At 40.2% G+C, this 16,971-nt stretch overlaps 1 long non-coding RNA gene across 2 annotated transcripts in view; it reads right to left on the bottom strand.

Annotated features, from left to right (window-relative positions):
- The window catches only part of LOC137281631 (uncharacterized), a 254,568-nt gene that overhangs the window by 33,357 nt on the left and 204,240 nt on the right, over positions 1-16,971 (bottom strand). For both annotated transcript variants that reach the window (XR_010956752.1, XR_010956751.1), the window contains exon 6: positions 9,275-9,340. This is a non-coding gene — a long non-coding RNA (uncharacterized lncRNA). The remainder of the gene's footprint in view (positions 1-9,274; positions 9,341-16,971) is intronic.

Here is a 16,971-nt window from a genome sequence, read left to right as displayed (position 1 = left end):
AAGTGCATTTATGGTGATATTCCTGTAATATCGCTTAAAGCGGCCTAAAATTATACTCTCTCCTATACGGGTATTTGTTTATGCATCACACAATCATTCTTTGCTTTTTAGTGATTTGGGGCCTTTTGGGAAAAGTGATTTTCACGGCAATGGTAAAATAGTAACCACGGTCCACAATAAGGAACGAATTTAGGACTTTTACTTCATACTTTCGTTCTATCACAGTGTGATCAAGTACACATTGTAGGGGATCTCTGTTGTTACCGCCAGTGGGGGTGCATGCATGGATGCGCGCGGCGATACCACTATTCCGGGTGGATAGGCTTATACGGCGCTTCCCCAGGAGAGAGGTTACTCCATTTCTTAGTTTGATGTCTAACGCCGCACACAGCAATATTCCAGCTACATGGCGGCAGTCTGTAAATAATCGAGTCTAGATCAGACAATCCAGTGATCAACATCGTTCTACGCATTTGAGGTACGATGTTTGAGTGATTATTATTTACTCTAGCATAAACCTACAGCGTTAGCAAAACATTAATACTTTTGTCAACATATGTACGCATGAATGTGCGGGGTTATGTGCACATACATGCATCTACTATACATCTTTGCATGTGTATGTACATTCACGTATATGTGCATGTGCACATATGTGCATTTATTGACAATTAACGATAGTGATTAATATTCAGGATAATAAGCGGGAAAGACGTAGTGTGGCTCATATTGTTTCTTGTATTCTTTTGCTCAGATTCTACATTCAAATTTCGGGCTAGTGACTTATTTTATGGGTTAGTAATTTTCATGGATAGCTAGTCCAACGGGCTTACAAAATTTGGAACGCTGGTTCCATCCGCGCCTTTTCATAACAAAAGACGTTAAAACATGGAACCGCATGGCACTCAGCGTTGTGGGTATACAATAGAGAGTGGTCACCGCATGGTAACAGGTACGTGTGTCTGAGTAAAGTAACCAGGTAACCGATTAAGTCACTAATCGGTATCACAGTAGGCTAGCATTACAAAATCAGCATTTGTTCGTAGTAAACTCACACGTGCAAGTCGCTATGCGACGAAATAACGTTAAAAGCGCTGAACAAATGCCCCTCGCCAACTGCAAAACCACTGGTGGTAGCGTGCATGTGTCTGAAATTCCGCCACAGTTTCCCCCATGTTTGTGATGCTCTAGATTACCCCTTGACATGATTTAAATGTTTCTCAGGGCTTTAGCAAACTCGCTTAGTTCAAGAACCAACACTAACCGCGCGCCAGCGACATTTTCCCTTCCCTGTTTATTACAGAGACCATGAGAGGGCGCGCTTGCTATTGTTGCGTTTTGATGCCATGTTTACTCATCATGATTCTAAGCCTTGGTGTCAGAAACACAACGTTATACTGATGAAATCACTTCATGTTCACGGTCATTGGATCGGCAACCCTGATAAATCCACCACAATCTCGCAACCAAGTGTTAAATGTTATCATACAAAGGGAGACAACTGTAGAGGTGGATGGAAATCTACCCGGTCATATCTTAACGCGGTGATTTAGATGTTTCTTTTGAAAGGAATACAAGTTGAATGATAGAAGCACGACTTCTGTGACCCTAGACAACTCGGAGAGGATTTCTCTGATAGGGCAGCACTTGCAGTAGCATTTGTTTTCTTAATTTATCAACTGATAAAAAGACATGAGACATAAATCTGATTAGATAGGTTCAACCGCTCATAGCAAGGCTAAAAGCCACTTGCTGAGATTATAAATCTTTTTCACTCAGGTCCGAATCGTGGCAGATCTCACCAAAGAATTTCTTTTAATCTCGCACACTGAATAGCAAGAGGAATATTAACTCCGACTCGTTAAATGAAATATCTACAAGCTTCGGTTTATATCCGAAAATCCACGGGATATGACGAGGCTGCTTTGTGACTGAAAACCGTGATCGGTGCTAAAGCTGGTCAATTTGTCTCGTAAGATGAAAACGAGGCTTGCTTGGCACTTCCATCACTCGGCGTTAAGGACTTGAGTGTCTGGTATCTACTTTGTTACTGACGATATGTCACCGTGTTGGAGAGTGTCTATTACAACAAACCGCGCGTTGAAGCGCTGAAGAACACTTTGGACCAATAACAAAGTATTGAAAAAGATTCCGCGGAATAACTAGGAGAGTTTCGCCCATAAATGATGATTAAATTCAAATGGCGTTAGAATGAATAGATAAAATCGAGACGGACAAAGAGTGAAAAACCGTTGTGAATTGAACTGGCCGGCACTCTGTCGTATATCACAACTTTTAATGTAAACGTACATACGAATTTGTCATTTATTGGGAAACGATGCCATAAGCAGGGAGAGACCAACACAACATTGTTTAACAACTTGTCTTTAAAGTTGCGTTTTGAGAGCGAGAGGACTGGACCTTAGAATTTGTAGATTGGGCTCTGGGTATTTGAACGATATGCATTGCGATGTTCGAAACGCTTTTAGTCGAGTTTTGGAGTAGATTTAAGCCTGATTTCCATGTGCGCTCAGTGCGTTATGCATAATGCGTAATGAGTTATGCGGAATGCGTATACAACATTTTATACTAAAATAATAATAGAGGTTTCCATGCATGCGTAAAACGCAATGCATGATGCGTAGTGCGTAGTGAATTTTCTTATACTCAAAGTGTCCGAAAACGTACCACGTAGCTTTGCGACGCCCGGAAGCAGGGATTCGTAATGGGTTGTCACAATGTCACGAGGTTTTCATTGCCCGTACAGGAAAGACAGACTTGAGTTAACGCATCGCATAGACTTAATACACGTGCACGTGGAATTGGACACTACGCACACGTAATACGCACTACGCACTCCGTATCACGCACTTACGCATACAATACGTACTCCTGGAAACCTAGCTTAAACGTCTTAATTCCGGATCCTGTGAATCTGGAAATCTCAGTGTCCCAATAATTTCTAATCAAGAAGTAATGAGGACATTCTTCAATGCGACCGACTTCACTCAGAACGCTGGTCGACACTGGTTTCCTTGTGTGGAAAAGATGGTCAGCTGACATCTGTTTCCTTGTGTGGAGAAGATGGTCAGTTTTTGGACAAAGTATGTGTCATAACAATATCATTTAGGCCTTTCTGCTGAAAGGTTGGTTAGACTTGTTATTAAAGCATCCGTTTATTATACCTGCGACCGGGTTCGAAGCCCACTTGTTCGCGCCCTCGACGTTGCAGTACCGTTCTATTACTGTGGACTATGCAACCCTGTGTCTGTTGTTTTTCGTCCCTCGGTTAAGAAATTTTAAGCATAATTCGATCCCTGCAATATAAATAGCAGTTGAAAATAATTATCAACCTGAACTCTAACTTATAATTGATGTAGTTTTAAAGATGAAACGTCTGTTTGTTCTGTCAGTATGCTTATAATTTGAGCTGGATGGCATATGATATTATACATATAATTACTAGCCATACTATGTTATTATTTTTGTATGAGTACAGGTATTATATAAAAACATGTACATGAATTATATGTCATGTCTTATCCAGGTTAAATTGAATCAAATTATCACTGTGCATTGCGTTCTCCAATACATGTGTTTTATGCCTGGTTCACATTTGGACTGCTATGGGTCTAAGACGTCCGTGAACTACCCGTAGCTTCTTTTCCGTGTAGGCGCTGGGGGCGGCAACATTACGATTATCGCACAGTCATACGGGTGTCGTTGCCTTTACAATCTTGTCGAACAGCTTTAAGCTCGCAGGTCATAGGTCGGAGGCCGCACGGTGACCGGTAAACGCACGATTTTTTTTTTCAAATAAAGAATCGTAGAATCGAGGGATATCAGCACGGCCATCACACGGCTACCAATTGGCATCCGTAAGACCTCTGTACGATCTCCGTACGATTTCTGTGCAGCCTCCAAACAGGTTTGCCTCGTCCTGTCTCCAAAGTGACCCGTGAAAACCTGTGGTAGAATGTATTCAGCAACCCATGCTTGCCACAAAGGGCGAATATGCTTGTCGTATGAGGCGACTAACGGGGTCGTTTGGCAAGGCTCGCTGACTTGGTTGACACGTCATCGGTTCCCAACTGTGCATATCGATGCTAATGCTGTTGGTCACTGGATTGTCTAGTCCAGACTCGATTATATACGGACCGCCGACATATAGCTGGAATATTGTTGAGTGTTGCGTAAAACTAAACTCACTCACTCACCCAAGGTGATCCAGGTATAAGTGATCAAAACAGCTCAGGTCCGACCATGGGCTTGCTTGAAACGACGCAAAGGCTTTTAAACGTTCTTAAGTCTATTCTGCTCGATAATGGGACGTTGTTTGGTAACATTGTTGCCGGCATGTTGTGATGGTCCGTCACCCAGTGTGTTGGTCAGTGACACTGGAGACAATCAACAGATGTTGATCTGAAGATCAGATGACAAATTGGTTTTGTTGGATACGGGTACCTGCTGTGGAAGATCACATATTGTAATTGTATTGCTTTGTAAAACATCCAGTCTGGAACAGATAATCCAGTGATCAACATCATGAGCATCCATCCACGCGGTTGGGATACCATCAAGTGTCATATAGTCAGCGAAGCTGACCACCCCATACAGCTGCTCGCCGCTTACGGCAAGTATTGTTTACTGAAGACCAATTCTAACCCGCATCTTCTTCCTCTTTGGAAGTTGGAGATAAATCCATAAACTGACTTTTGAATTAGTGGCAGGACTGTGAATTGTGTATCAGATGTTCTATTTAGAATCTTCTGTTACATCTGTGGATGATAACGGCAGTTTTAACTTGTTCGGCAGCTGTAACGCCGGTTAAAAATTAAAAGTGTCCGTGATTCTCTGAACTACTACATTCCTCCATGCATGTAAAAAAATTAAGACATAAAGCTGCTATAAAATAGTGTTAGTTGGTATGTGCCATACACATGAAGCTGTTTCTCACTGACAGTCATTGATATAGTTCCACGTTTTTATACCCTTGGATGTAAACTTTCATCGGTTTGTTGCGCGTCTGAATGGCTAAACCTGCATAAGAGGTAATATGAATGAATGAATGAATGAATGGTTTGGTACCGACACCATGTAAATATGTTGATGATCTCATCGGGGCCTGACCCCTGAAGATCCGGGTCAGAATTGGAGATAAACATACTGTGTTGGAAAATCAGAGGTATATAATGAAATTATAATACCTCTAAATTTGATTTGAAACCGAACGCGAAGCCGCGTTTTACAGATAACCGCGTTATACAGATTTTAAACAATTACATAATTTGTTGGAAAATCAGAGGCATATAACATGATTATATCCCCCTGAGTGACTTTGATTAACCAATCACAATCCAGTATTTACTTAAGTCATGGTAGAATAGATCTTCAGCACCCCATGCTTGTGGCGAGAGGCGACTGACTTGATTGACACATGCCACTGTATCGCATTTGTGTAGACCGATGGTCGTGCTGTTGATCACCGGATTGAATGTTTTTAACTCGATTATTTACACAATTCAAACAGATGGAATATTGCAGAATGCAGTGTAAAATTACTCTCACTCACTCGTGGGGGCCCGTGTGATCGCACTTGTGTGAAGAGTTGCGTCCCGTACCCTTCTTAAGATCTACTGATCCAAGGTTCATTCCGCTTAGGTTCTGCTAACAGTACAAATGATACGTTTGTGCTGTTATCTCTCAGCTCGCAACACAAACAATCACGTAACTCCTTTGTAAAGATATCTCTTAAAGCGCGTTACTTTACACCTAAAATACAAGATAGACTCAGTCAGAACATATTCTCTTCATTAGAAAGAAAAATCAATTCTAATTCGCACTGTGAATAAATCTTGTTGCAGCAAAATTTTGTCATGCTACACTAAGGCGAAATGTGAGGTTTTATAGAGAAGAAGTGTCTCATCTCTTGCCTGTGAACTTCGCGAACACTTCGAGCGGTCCAGACACTATACTTTATTAATAACGGATTGTGTTCTCAATTGTCTCGGGTTAATTATTTTCTCCGAATTCCTTCGCGACCCAGAATCTACTTGACAGAGGTGGTTGAAATGTTGATAGCATTCCTGGACATTTGCATGGAATATTTACAAGTCACGATCTACGATGGCTGCCGCTGACATGCGCACCTCGGCGTGCTAAGCGTGATTTATGACCTGGTTGTAATTTCAATAATGCACACCGCTCTTTGGTTTTGAAATTGACATGCCTATGATTAATAACAGGGGCAGCATAAACTGCTGGGGTTAATAAACGACGTCACTGTTGAGGATGCTCGTGCATCTATCAATAATGTTTCATTTCGTTAAATGTCTACATATTTGTTTGGAAGTGATCGATTCAACTACGAGGGCCTTGTTCACACGTGCAGTTGGCTGTGTTTTTTTTGTGTGTAAAAATAAAGAACAATAATAATTACTTTTTACAGTAAAGTCGTAAATATCAGGGATTATTACAATATTTAAATCATGATTAATGTGGTTTCGCCATAGCACGAAAATGTTTCGAAAGACAAGAGAGTGGGTTTGGTTTTACGTTGATTTTAGCAATATTCCTAGAATATCACGACACGGGACTCCAGAAATGGGCTGCACACATTGTGCCCATGGTGGGAATCGAACCATGGTCTACAGCCTGACGAACGGTCGCTTTAACCTTTAGTTACATTAAGCATTGCCGATCATAGCCATGTGATCGGAGTGTGGCGAGTTATTTCGAAAACACCTTGCAGTTGCTTTAAACAAATAAGAATACATTTTACAGTTTGTCCAGTAATGTCATAAATATTTCATTATAAAATCGGTGTCAGAGAAACAATATTTTCCTTTCTAAATGCCACATCGATTTAATTCTATTTTTTTCCAAGTTTAAAACACCATCAACGTAGTTTGTATTGCTTCCTTTTTCTGTGGATAGCTCTAGACGTTGATCTCATTCAAGGCAATTCACAGTACAGAGTTGCCTCCCTACTTAATACCGCTGGTCTGAAAGCCCGAATCTCGATACGTTATTTTAAGCTTGGGTTGCCAATATCATTTCATGGGTTTCACAAAAACAATCATCTAATACCTGCATCATCATTAAACCTGACTGACAGGAGCATGACACAACCAAGTGAATTACGTTTTACGCCGTTTTTAACAATATTCAAGCAACATGTTGTGGGGGTCTTTTGCATGACAACAGAACGCTTTAACCTATAGACTACCTCTTCGCCCTTGATACAACAGAAATGCTGCTGTCTGCAGCTGCGTTAAGACTTCACTCACTCAACATTCTTTAAACGTGACAGAGATACGATTGCAAATATTTGCTCCAATACATGGAACTACCTTCTGATTTTCTGTCCCGTTGGAACTCATCACTGCCATTGAAAGAATTGTAAAAGCTTTAAATTAGTTGTAAGAATGAAAGGAGTAGATGTTCATATATTTACAATTTTCACAAGCGTGTTTCCTTGGATGACAGAGACAGATTATGATCTCACATTTACTTTTTATGGCTCAAGGGTGTTTTATAAAGTCATCACTTAAAAACGCGCATGAGTACAGTGCGACCTCGTGTATATGTGTATAATTTCAAAAAGAACCCGGTCGAGCAAGAAGGGAGATAAAAGGTTGCAAATAAGAACATATGAACAGCCTGTTGATGTATATATGACGCAGTGAAACTGTATCAAAATTACATTGACTTTTTCAGACACTTTCCAAGGCAGAGTTAACTCAGCTGAATCGAGGACACTAGAACTTAGGCTTGCGTGTCCGTCCGTCCGTGCATGCGTGTATGGAGAAGCAGGTCGTAAAAACACGAGTATACACCCGCCATACATACTCCACTTCAAACTAATCTGAACATACAGAAATTACGCAAAAGAGAAAATAACTAAGACGAAAAAGAGCGAATGTAGCATTCGGAAAATAATATGATTTCCATCTACGGTTTATGCATGCATGTAGGTATATTTTCGAAGCGAATTAACGCTCATAGTAAATGCATTGATGCGTTGTCTGTATCCGTACATCATGCTTTTGACTTCTGGTATGTTCTAATTGCTCCCACACCACAAACAATGCACTACTTTGAAAGCTGCAGAATTTCTGCTAACATTTCCAAACATAACTTATTTCTTTGAAAATGACTTTGCGAATCTGGAAGCAATATCACAGTGAAAAGCGTGTGTGTACACTCAGGCGAGCAACAATTTCAAAACTAAAAAAAATATATATAAAAGAAATAAAAAATACACGAAGCAGAATACAAATGATATCTGATTTATTACAATAATACAACACCATAAATTAAAACATTTAACAGCAATGCAAACATGACAAGTTAAATCAATGGAAACAAATGCATTTGATCTGGAACAAGAGAAAATGACATTTCGCGACATGTTCTCAAGAACAATATACTATCTGTTTTTGAAAGATTTCTATTTCTTGGAACCCAGGGGACTATTGACGCCATTCGCGTTGTAAATTAATACTTTAATCATATGATTACGGTGTCACTGTAAATTTAATAACATTACGATTAGCTCGACATATATAAAGGATGAGATGATTAAAGAAGTGATACTAGATGCTTTGAAGCTTCTCGTGACATACAGTCTTTGTATAGTGAAATATACAATGCTAAATTGGAACCAAACATCACACACGTTTCACAATAGTGAATGCAAAAATTAGCATCAAATAATTATCACGAATATTTGTTAAAGGTTCGGAATCACAATGGGTGTTTCAATCCCGCGCTTTACCCTCATCAAAATAAATCAACAAATTTCATTTGCCGTGAAATCAAAGATGTGAAATTTATTTCAATCTACCACTCTCGATGTCAATCAATCAAACATGGGCATATACTCCACTAAATGATTTGTAGTTCATTGAAGCATAAAAGTGCCAGGCTGTATAGAATGCTTGGTACTGGATTATCAATTCTGCTCAGAAACCTAGTTAAATAGTTTGCGCCGTAGCTCTGTCAAAGCTTGGAGGAAATCCCATGATACATGCCGCCATCTTTTCTAAATATTGCGTTATTTATTCTCATATTAGCAGTAATCACTCAAGCTAGCGAACAGAATTGCCTTAGCTCTTCGTATAGACTATTACAAAAGGGCCTATTCACGGTCATGATTAGAGTCTTGTAAAATTCAAATACGAGCCGAACCCACCTAACACACGCAGTGACCCTTCAATTAACCCCTAATTTCCATTGAGCATGCGCATTCACGTCTTCCTGTGGTAATTACCTGCTCTTCCCGCCCAGTAGAGGTCGCTGCGCGGTGGCTCTGCAACTTCGGTTTCGTCTCGCTTGGCTGAAAGATGAAATTGTTTTTAAGAATAATTCTCGGTGAAATTCGTTCCAATTAATCACGCAAGATGTAACCATAATTAAATTTAACTCTTTCAATAGGTAATGTAGAATTATGGGCTTTATTTCAAAATGTGTGTGTTTGAGTCAAGGGAATCCTATCTGACAAACTGCAGAAAGAAAATTAAAATATAGTCTTGTTAAAATGATATAAGCTGGATTCTGACTTTTAAATCAGCTCTATTAACATCATGTGGAAGATTTTTTCTCTCGGTTATAATACTATGTAAGCATCAAGAATTAAGAGTCGTCAAGCGGGACTTCAGGATGCGCCCCCTGGCGATTCTGGTTAGCGCTACAACTAATGCTTGTCACAAGAGGCAACTAATCGGGTTGTACATTGACTTGGCTTACGAAATGTCAGAGTGCAATAGTTCGGCAAATCTGGGCTCATGACATTAATCACTGGATTGTCTAAATCTGATCTGATTTAGTACAGACGCCGTCATGGTGATGGAGTTTCAATAAAAACAGCGCTAAACCATAAACAAACCAATAAACAAAACTTCTACAAACAAACACATGTACGTATTATCTACGTATGTGTATCAAGACAGTCTCAGGGAATGGGACTGTGGCACAATGATAGTCAACAACAGTCAACAACACTTCTGTTTTTCGGACCCTGCCACCCTGGATATCCCGCTTTGGGGGCAAATACTCTGCTACCCATACCAAATGACTAAATAGGCTGTTTATTTATTAACGAAAAATAACACAGAGTGGTTTGCTCAGTATTATTATACATACAACAGAAAGTTAAACTGAGACAATTTTAAATGAGATATTTGGACATCATCGTTACTTTGATTCTGTGTATTACATACGGGCAAGCAATTAAAGAGACTGCGGAAAATAAGCGCGTGGTCGTGTCGTGTCAATAACACGGACAGTTTGTTCACACGGATATATTCACTGTGTAGGAACTGAACCAGGGTTCACAAGTCAACATACTATTTCAGATCACGTGGACTGAACCTGTCTCCTCCTGCCTCACCCATCATAGCCAGCGGTCTAATAACCTGGACACGAAAGAGTTCAGCCTCTGTCACGCACTCATGTGGACACGCCGTGACCGGAACCGGAAGTGAAGAATCCGAAAACGAGGCTCGACTAAATGAAACATCATAAACGGGTGATGCTGCTTGATGGTTGATGTTTGATGTTTGACGCACAGTCCACATCATTCAACGGCTCCTGCCACATCCCTAGGTATAGGTTTCATTCTATTAACGCGATAAGCCGAGTGTTTATCTAACCTCTCTGATAATTGATTTTAATTCGAACTGACTGTTAACGCAAATGAAAACGCCATTAATTTCAAATGACACGGCAAACGAAGCCTGTCCAAACTGGAAACGATCCTGAATAATGCAGAAATTTCCTTTCATGTAAATGGTAATAGTGAAATCAGAGGGCAATATGTATGTTAATGTGCACAAATAAACTACACCGTTACTTGTTTAATGGGTCAGGCTTTGGGTTGCTTGCTAAAATATTTACAAATATTATTTTTCGTTCATACAACTCATTGTAAACTGGTCTCAGGCTTCAGGTACAGTTGAAGTAGTCCTGAAGATATAGTGCCTTATACAGAGACACGGCGTATTGCGGTGGTACTTCAATATTTTCATGAAACACAAACTAGAACTTGGTCTGTACTACAGACAAAAATGTGTAAGTTTACAATTACACATCTTGTCTAAGACAATATCAACTATCAGTTACCCTTTGTACACACCTGCCACGAGTCAAAGACGTGTCACAATATAGCAAAGTTTGATTAACAGGTACAGATAAAAACAGATAATTCATTGAAGCATAATCTGAGCAAAAGGTTCAGCGTTTGGTAACACACAGTCAAAGACAATGACTCGTGAAGATCCGGGTTAGAATCGGTCTTCAGCAAGTCGTAGTTGTAGTAAGAGGCGACTAACGGGATCGGGCAGACAAGCTCGATGACGTGGTTGACACATGTCATCGTACTCAAATTACGTACACCTGTGCTCATACTGTGGACCAATGGATTGTCTGGTCCCGGCGCCGTATGGCTGGAATACTGCTGAGTTCGGCGTTACACATCCAACCAACCAACCAACAAACAAAACAAGACAATGACACATCATCCAAATGAGTTCTACCCCCGCCATGGCCCGACAACGCAGGCCTCAAGACAGAGCCTGGAATACTGCTGAGTGCGGCGTTACACATCCAGCACACAAACAAACAAACAAACAAACAAAACAAAGCCAATGACAAATCATCCAAATGAGTTCTGCCTCCTCCATAGTCCGACAGCGCAGGCCTCAAGACAGAACCTGATTCATCAAGCTGGGATGCCTTACGCTGACATATCATGAATATTCAATATGTCACTACATATTGCAGAGTATCTACATTCTTGGAGAGCCGACAGTTTCCTATCATCTTCCTGTACGGAATAACAGTATCGCCGTGGGAAAGTTGCATTCGAGGGATGCTTCTGGGAGACAAAAATTTCAGATGTCACTCGATAAATATTTAAATTATTTCTCTGTGAAGATGGGGCTGCTTAGATGAAATAATAAACTATCTTCCTATTGTCGATTAGCATACATTAATGTTTAAAACTTCCACTGTGAGAAAAATGATAGGCATATTTTCACATAGGTTGTTGGTGGTGGTGCTTATGTTGATATGGTGAACGTAAGCCTCATCACCATCATCACCATCTTCGCAGTATCGATCACGCCGTTGACAAATAGAAAACATTCATAGTCACATATAATATGTTGATCTGTTGATTGTGACTGACCCGTATCTGCATCAGTGGTAACTATATGTTTTCCATTCTGATTTCGGTGCTTATATACCAGGACAACAGTGACACTGTTGAAGTTAATGAGGGACTCGAACCGGAATCTGCGGATTGACAAAAAGGGGAAACAACTCGTGTCGTTACGTCTCAAACGATTTTCAGGGGAAGTTTCAGGTCAGTCAAAATCATCTACTCTTTTATTTTATAAAATAATATTAATTCAAAACACGAGTTCGAAAAAAGGTTCGAAGGTTCGAAAAAATATGTGAAATAGTTTGAAGCATCGAAATTGCAAAGAATTTATTAACACACTTATGTATGTATCCGAAAGATGAATGTTGTAATTGCTGGTGAATCGCTTGAATAAAGTTGCTGTAGTACTTAAAACATACAGCAGTTGTTTGTGAAAGGGTTAAAACAATTTGTTTCGTGGATTGAATGCTGAAATAACAGCGGGGGGTTTGGCATTGAGTTTATTTACCTTGATTCGTGTTCATCAATTTCATTTTAATAAGCAACCGATGGAAAGAGTACCTACGAAAAAATACATCTTGCTGTCAGCGAAATTGCATACAAAATAAATTACAACATCAACGTCAAAGTAAACAAGCACAAATATGGATTTTTAAATTCCGGAAGAACGAATTAGACCGCCCAACGATGCGAACACATGCAGTCGACCAAACGCTGTCTTTTTGCACACGTTCCGCTCATCGCTCATCCGGGTCCTCTCAGCAGGGGGTAGTCCTCACGTGGTATAGTTTGTAGCGCGACGTCTCACATTACTGCGCGCCTTGACCCTACTGGCCCCTGCGCTGCGCAAGTCAGCCATTTGTCTTTCCGAGGTGGGTTTTGACGCTGCGGCGGAGATCGGAAAGCACGATATGTGCCGAAGCGCTCGGTCGGTTCGACAGGGTAGAAATTCTATACTGGGAAACTAAGGGATTAGCGAGGCACCCGACACCCGAAATTGTAGATGAAGGAATATTGTACACGCTATGACCCTGAAACTATGGTGGCTTTGTTTTTATCGCGGAAGGATCTCCAAACCGGTAGAGATAATAACATAAATCGTGCGCGTAATAATACAGCAAATTGCCATCTTTTGAGCAGGACTAGTGAGAACTTGAAACCGAGCCCCTTGTTTCACCATTAAGGAAATCCAACCCCATACAACTCCGAAGTGCGTTCCTATTAAAAGTAAGTAATCTGTTTGAACCATTCGCAGTATTTGCGATAGAACAAATAAATCTGTGTCGATGGAGCGCTTTACCAACGATTCTGTGCCCCTATAGTTTGGAACAATGGAAAGTTTACGTTGAAACCGACAGTCACTGAACTAAAATAAAAGAAAAGAACCACTTGTGAAAAATTCCTAACAAAACATTCGCCGAAAGAACAAAACGCGTTGTTCGGTCTGTTTGGCAAATCGGTTCGTCTGCTGTATTTTGATAGTTCGGCGATACATCACTGACGGTCATTCATGCAAAAAAGAACGGCTCAAATCGTACATGAATATATTTTCCGCAAATCACGGTGAATCCTTTGCAAAAGCAGGGTTTACACATACAAGGGTGAAAAGCATTCATTACCAGACGAAACAGAAGTAACATTTATTTTTTTGTGCGTGATAAGGTTTCATGTATTCTTTAATTTTGTTCATGCGTACTTTTATGAAAGTGATTTATGACTTGAAACCTGATACGTGTTCAAGACGTACCGATGTTCCTCTTCATCCGCTTCTCTAACGAGCTTATAATTCTTCTTCATTGACCTTTCCTAAAGAAACGACCATCAGAAAGGTCAATGAGAACATTATTTTGAGTGGAACAAAATTGTGCATGAAAGATAATATCTAACATTAAATACGCAAGAGAAGATTTACGTGTATTTGCAAAATATATGCCAACAAAGCATAAAGGTATACTATATATTGAAAAGAATTTCAACAAGATAGCATGCAGTGTGTGTCCAATTTCATCGTCTGGATTAATGCATTTCCTGGTGCATCCAAATTACTGTATCTGTTACTGAATATGATATTACTGAATATAGCGGTGTGTGGTATCTCAGTGCCCTAGTACCACACAAACAACTCTAATGCGCAAACGCACACGCACAAATACGCAAACACACACGCGCATTAATATCACAACACTGCGTTAAACCATATTTCACTTCATGAAACCAGATCAATTCATGAATGTGTTACAAACATAGTTCAATCATTCATGTTCATGAATAGTTCATGAACGCCACGTTTGATATTCCCATCCGTTTCGCCTAAGCCTCGTTTTGTCATGAAGACCCCTACTGCACCAAGAAGTAAAACCATAACTGGAATTTTCTTGGAAATTGTAGAATGTGTTGAGACGATCTTGTGTCAGCCATGAAAAAACAAAGTCTTGTTTTATGTCAAGAGCTACCAAATGTCAACGGTGTTGAAAATGATCGGCGTGATCACAGACGCCGTCATATGAACACTCGCCAAACCTCGTTCCCTGATCTTACTTATTTATATCCGAGTCGAACCAACATTTAAATATCGGGCTATTTCCTGGCGTATCGGTGGCAGTATTGACTTTTTATGAATAAACAATAGCCGAAACGTTCAAAATAATGATAACCACGCAAAAGAGTTGAGTTCGTCCTTGTATCAGGTTTTTGACGATACTATCAGGTATTTATTTTGTGAAATAGCTCTTGTCAATAAGCGTGTGTGTGCAGATAATGGGGGATTGATGTGTCTGATGTATAATGAATGATCCAGGCGTCAAGAGAGGGTCTTGCTTTTTGTGTAAACAAAAGACTAAAATGTGGCTATCTGAAGTATCGGAACGCGTTCAGTTGTGTGTGCGCGTATGCGTGTGCGTGCACATGTATGTATGCATGTATGCATGTATGCATGTGTGTATGTATGTGTGTATGTATGTATGTATGTATGTATGTATGTATGTATGTATGTATGTGTGTGTGTGTGTGTGTATGTAAGTGTATGCGTGTATGCGTGTATGTGCGTGCGTTTGTGCAGGGGTTGGGTGGGGGTAGGAGATTAGAGGGTATCAATGATTGTGATTTAAGCAGTTTTCAGTTATTGGATGTAAACCAATTGGCGGGCTCAAATGCGAATGATCGGCGTGAGTGAGCGAGCGTGTGAATGAGAGTGAGTGAGTGAGTGAGTGAGTGAGGGAGTACGCGTTTGTTAAGCAGATTCAAATCAGTATGGTAACTGTGGGGTTCAAACAGACTCATCGGCGTGAGGAGGGAACAATGATCTGTCAGGCCTCTTTACTTACATTACTGCTGTACAAAATTATGTGAAGTGAGTGAGTGAGTGAGTGAGTGAGTGAGTTTGCCGTTGCTGCTGAGAACTATGAAAAATGGGACTACAGTCCACATTAGCTTCACGTCCGCAAATATTCATTCTTGTATTTGTTACGTCTTCTGTTCAGCATAGGAAATTATACCTCGCTTTAGGTTTACATCTACAAATGGGCTTGAGCATGCTTGTTACATGGTGCGTCAAGCAAGAGGTACTGGAGTCACATTTGAACTGGTTGGAGTTTGGCATATAGTCTTTGTAGTCATATATTCACAGGTTTAGTTAGTTTCGGGGTATATGTTGGATCTTTCTTTAGGCATGGGGTAGTTTGTCTTAGCTTCATGTGCACAGGATTAGGTGTGGCGTATATGTTGGATCTATCGTCAAGCATGGGGTACTTTTGTCTTAGCTTCATGTGCACAGAATTAGATGTGGCGTATATGTTGGATCTTTCTTTTGGCATGGGGTAGTTTTGTCTTCGCTTCATGTGCACAGAAGTAGGTGTGGCGTATATGTTGGATCTTTCGTCAAGCATGGGGTAGTTTTGTTTTAGCTTCATGTGCACAGGATTAGATTTTCACGTATATGTTGGATCTTTCTTTTGGCATGGGGTAGTTTTGTCTTAGCTTCATGTGCACAGGATTAGGTGTGGCGTATATGTTGGATCTTTCGTCAAGCATGGGGTAGTTTTGTCTTAGCTTCATGTGCATAGGATTAGGTGTGGCGTATATGTTGGATCTTTCGTCAAGCATGGGGTAGTTTTGTCTTAGCTTCATGTGCATAGGAATAGGTGTGGCGTATAGCTGTTGGATCTTACCTAAATATCAAAGTGCAACACTTAACGTTTCCATTTCATTCGCAAAACATACGTCTTAACATGTATTTGTGCACCTTAGGTCAAAAAGGCGTACTTTAATGTACAAAGACTTTAATTTCACAGGTTTAGGACAAATGTGACATACCTGCAATTCATCCTTGGCAAGTTTATATTTACGTGAAGGTACATTTTCATTCAAATGTCTGCTTGGGGTATGCGTTTTGAATAGTGTTTACTTGCACTTCGTCTTACAGTGGCTAAAGGCTCTTGAAATTTCAGAGACAAAGTCACGAAACATATACTAGTATTTAGAAATGTGGAGAGTCATACATGGTGGATTAAATCTGATAGAAATAGAATCTGTGCTCCAGCGTCAAGTCAGACAAGTTCATACGTCAAGTCAAACGTGCTCATACGGCAAGTCAAACAAATACATGCATTTAGTATAATGCTCGCATATGAAATCAAACATGCTCTCGCATGTCAAACATGCCCACACGTCAAGTCAAACAGCGTTTAATATTCTCCATGAACGAAACCCTTTTAATGTATACAAGATGCCGATGTATTTGCGTGAATATGTTGTATACATTTAATGCCTGAACTCAAACAACACCAATTCAGTTTGACTTGCAATGG

Source organism: Haliotis asinina, chromosome 4 (assembly GCF_037392515.1).
Source record: "Haliotis asinina isolate JCU_RB_2024 chromosome 4, JCU_Hal_asi_v2, whole genome shotgun sequence".
Taxonomy (NCBI): Eukaryota; Metazoa; Mollusca; class Gastropoda; order Lepetellida; family Haliotidae; genus Haliotis; species Haliotis asinina.
This window is presented reverse-complemented; position numbering and strand designations above follow the sequence as displayed.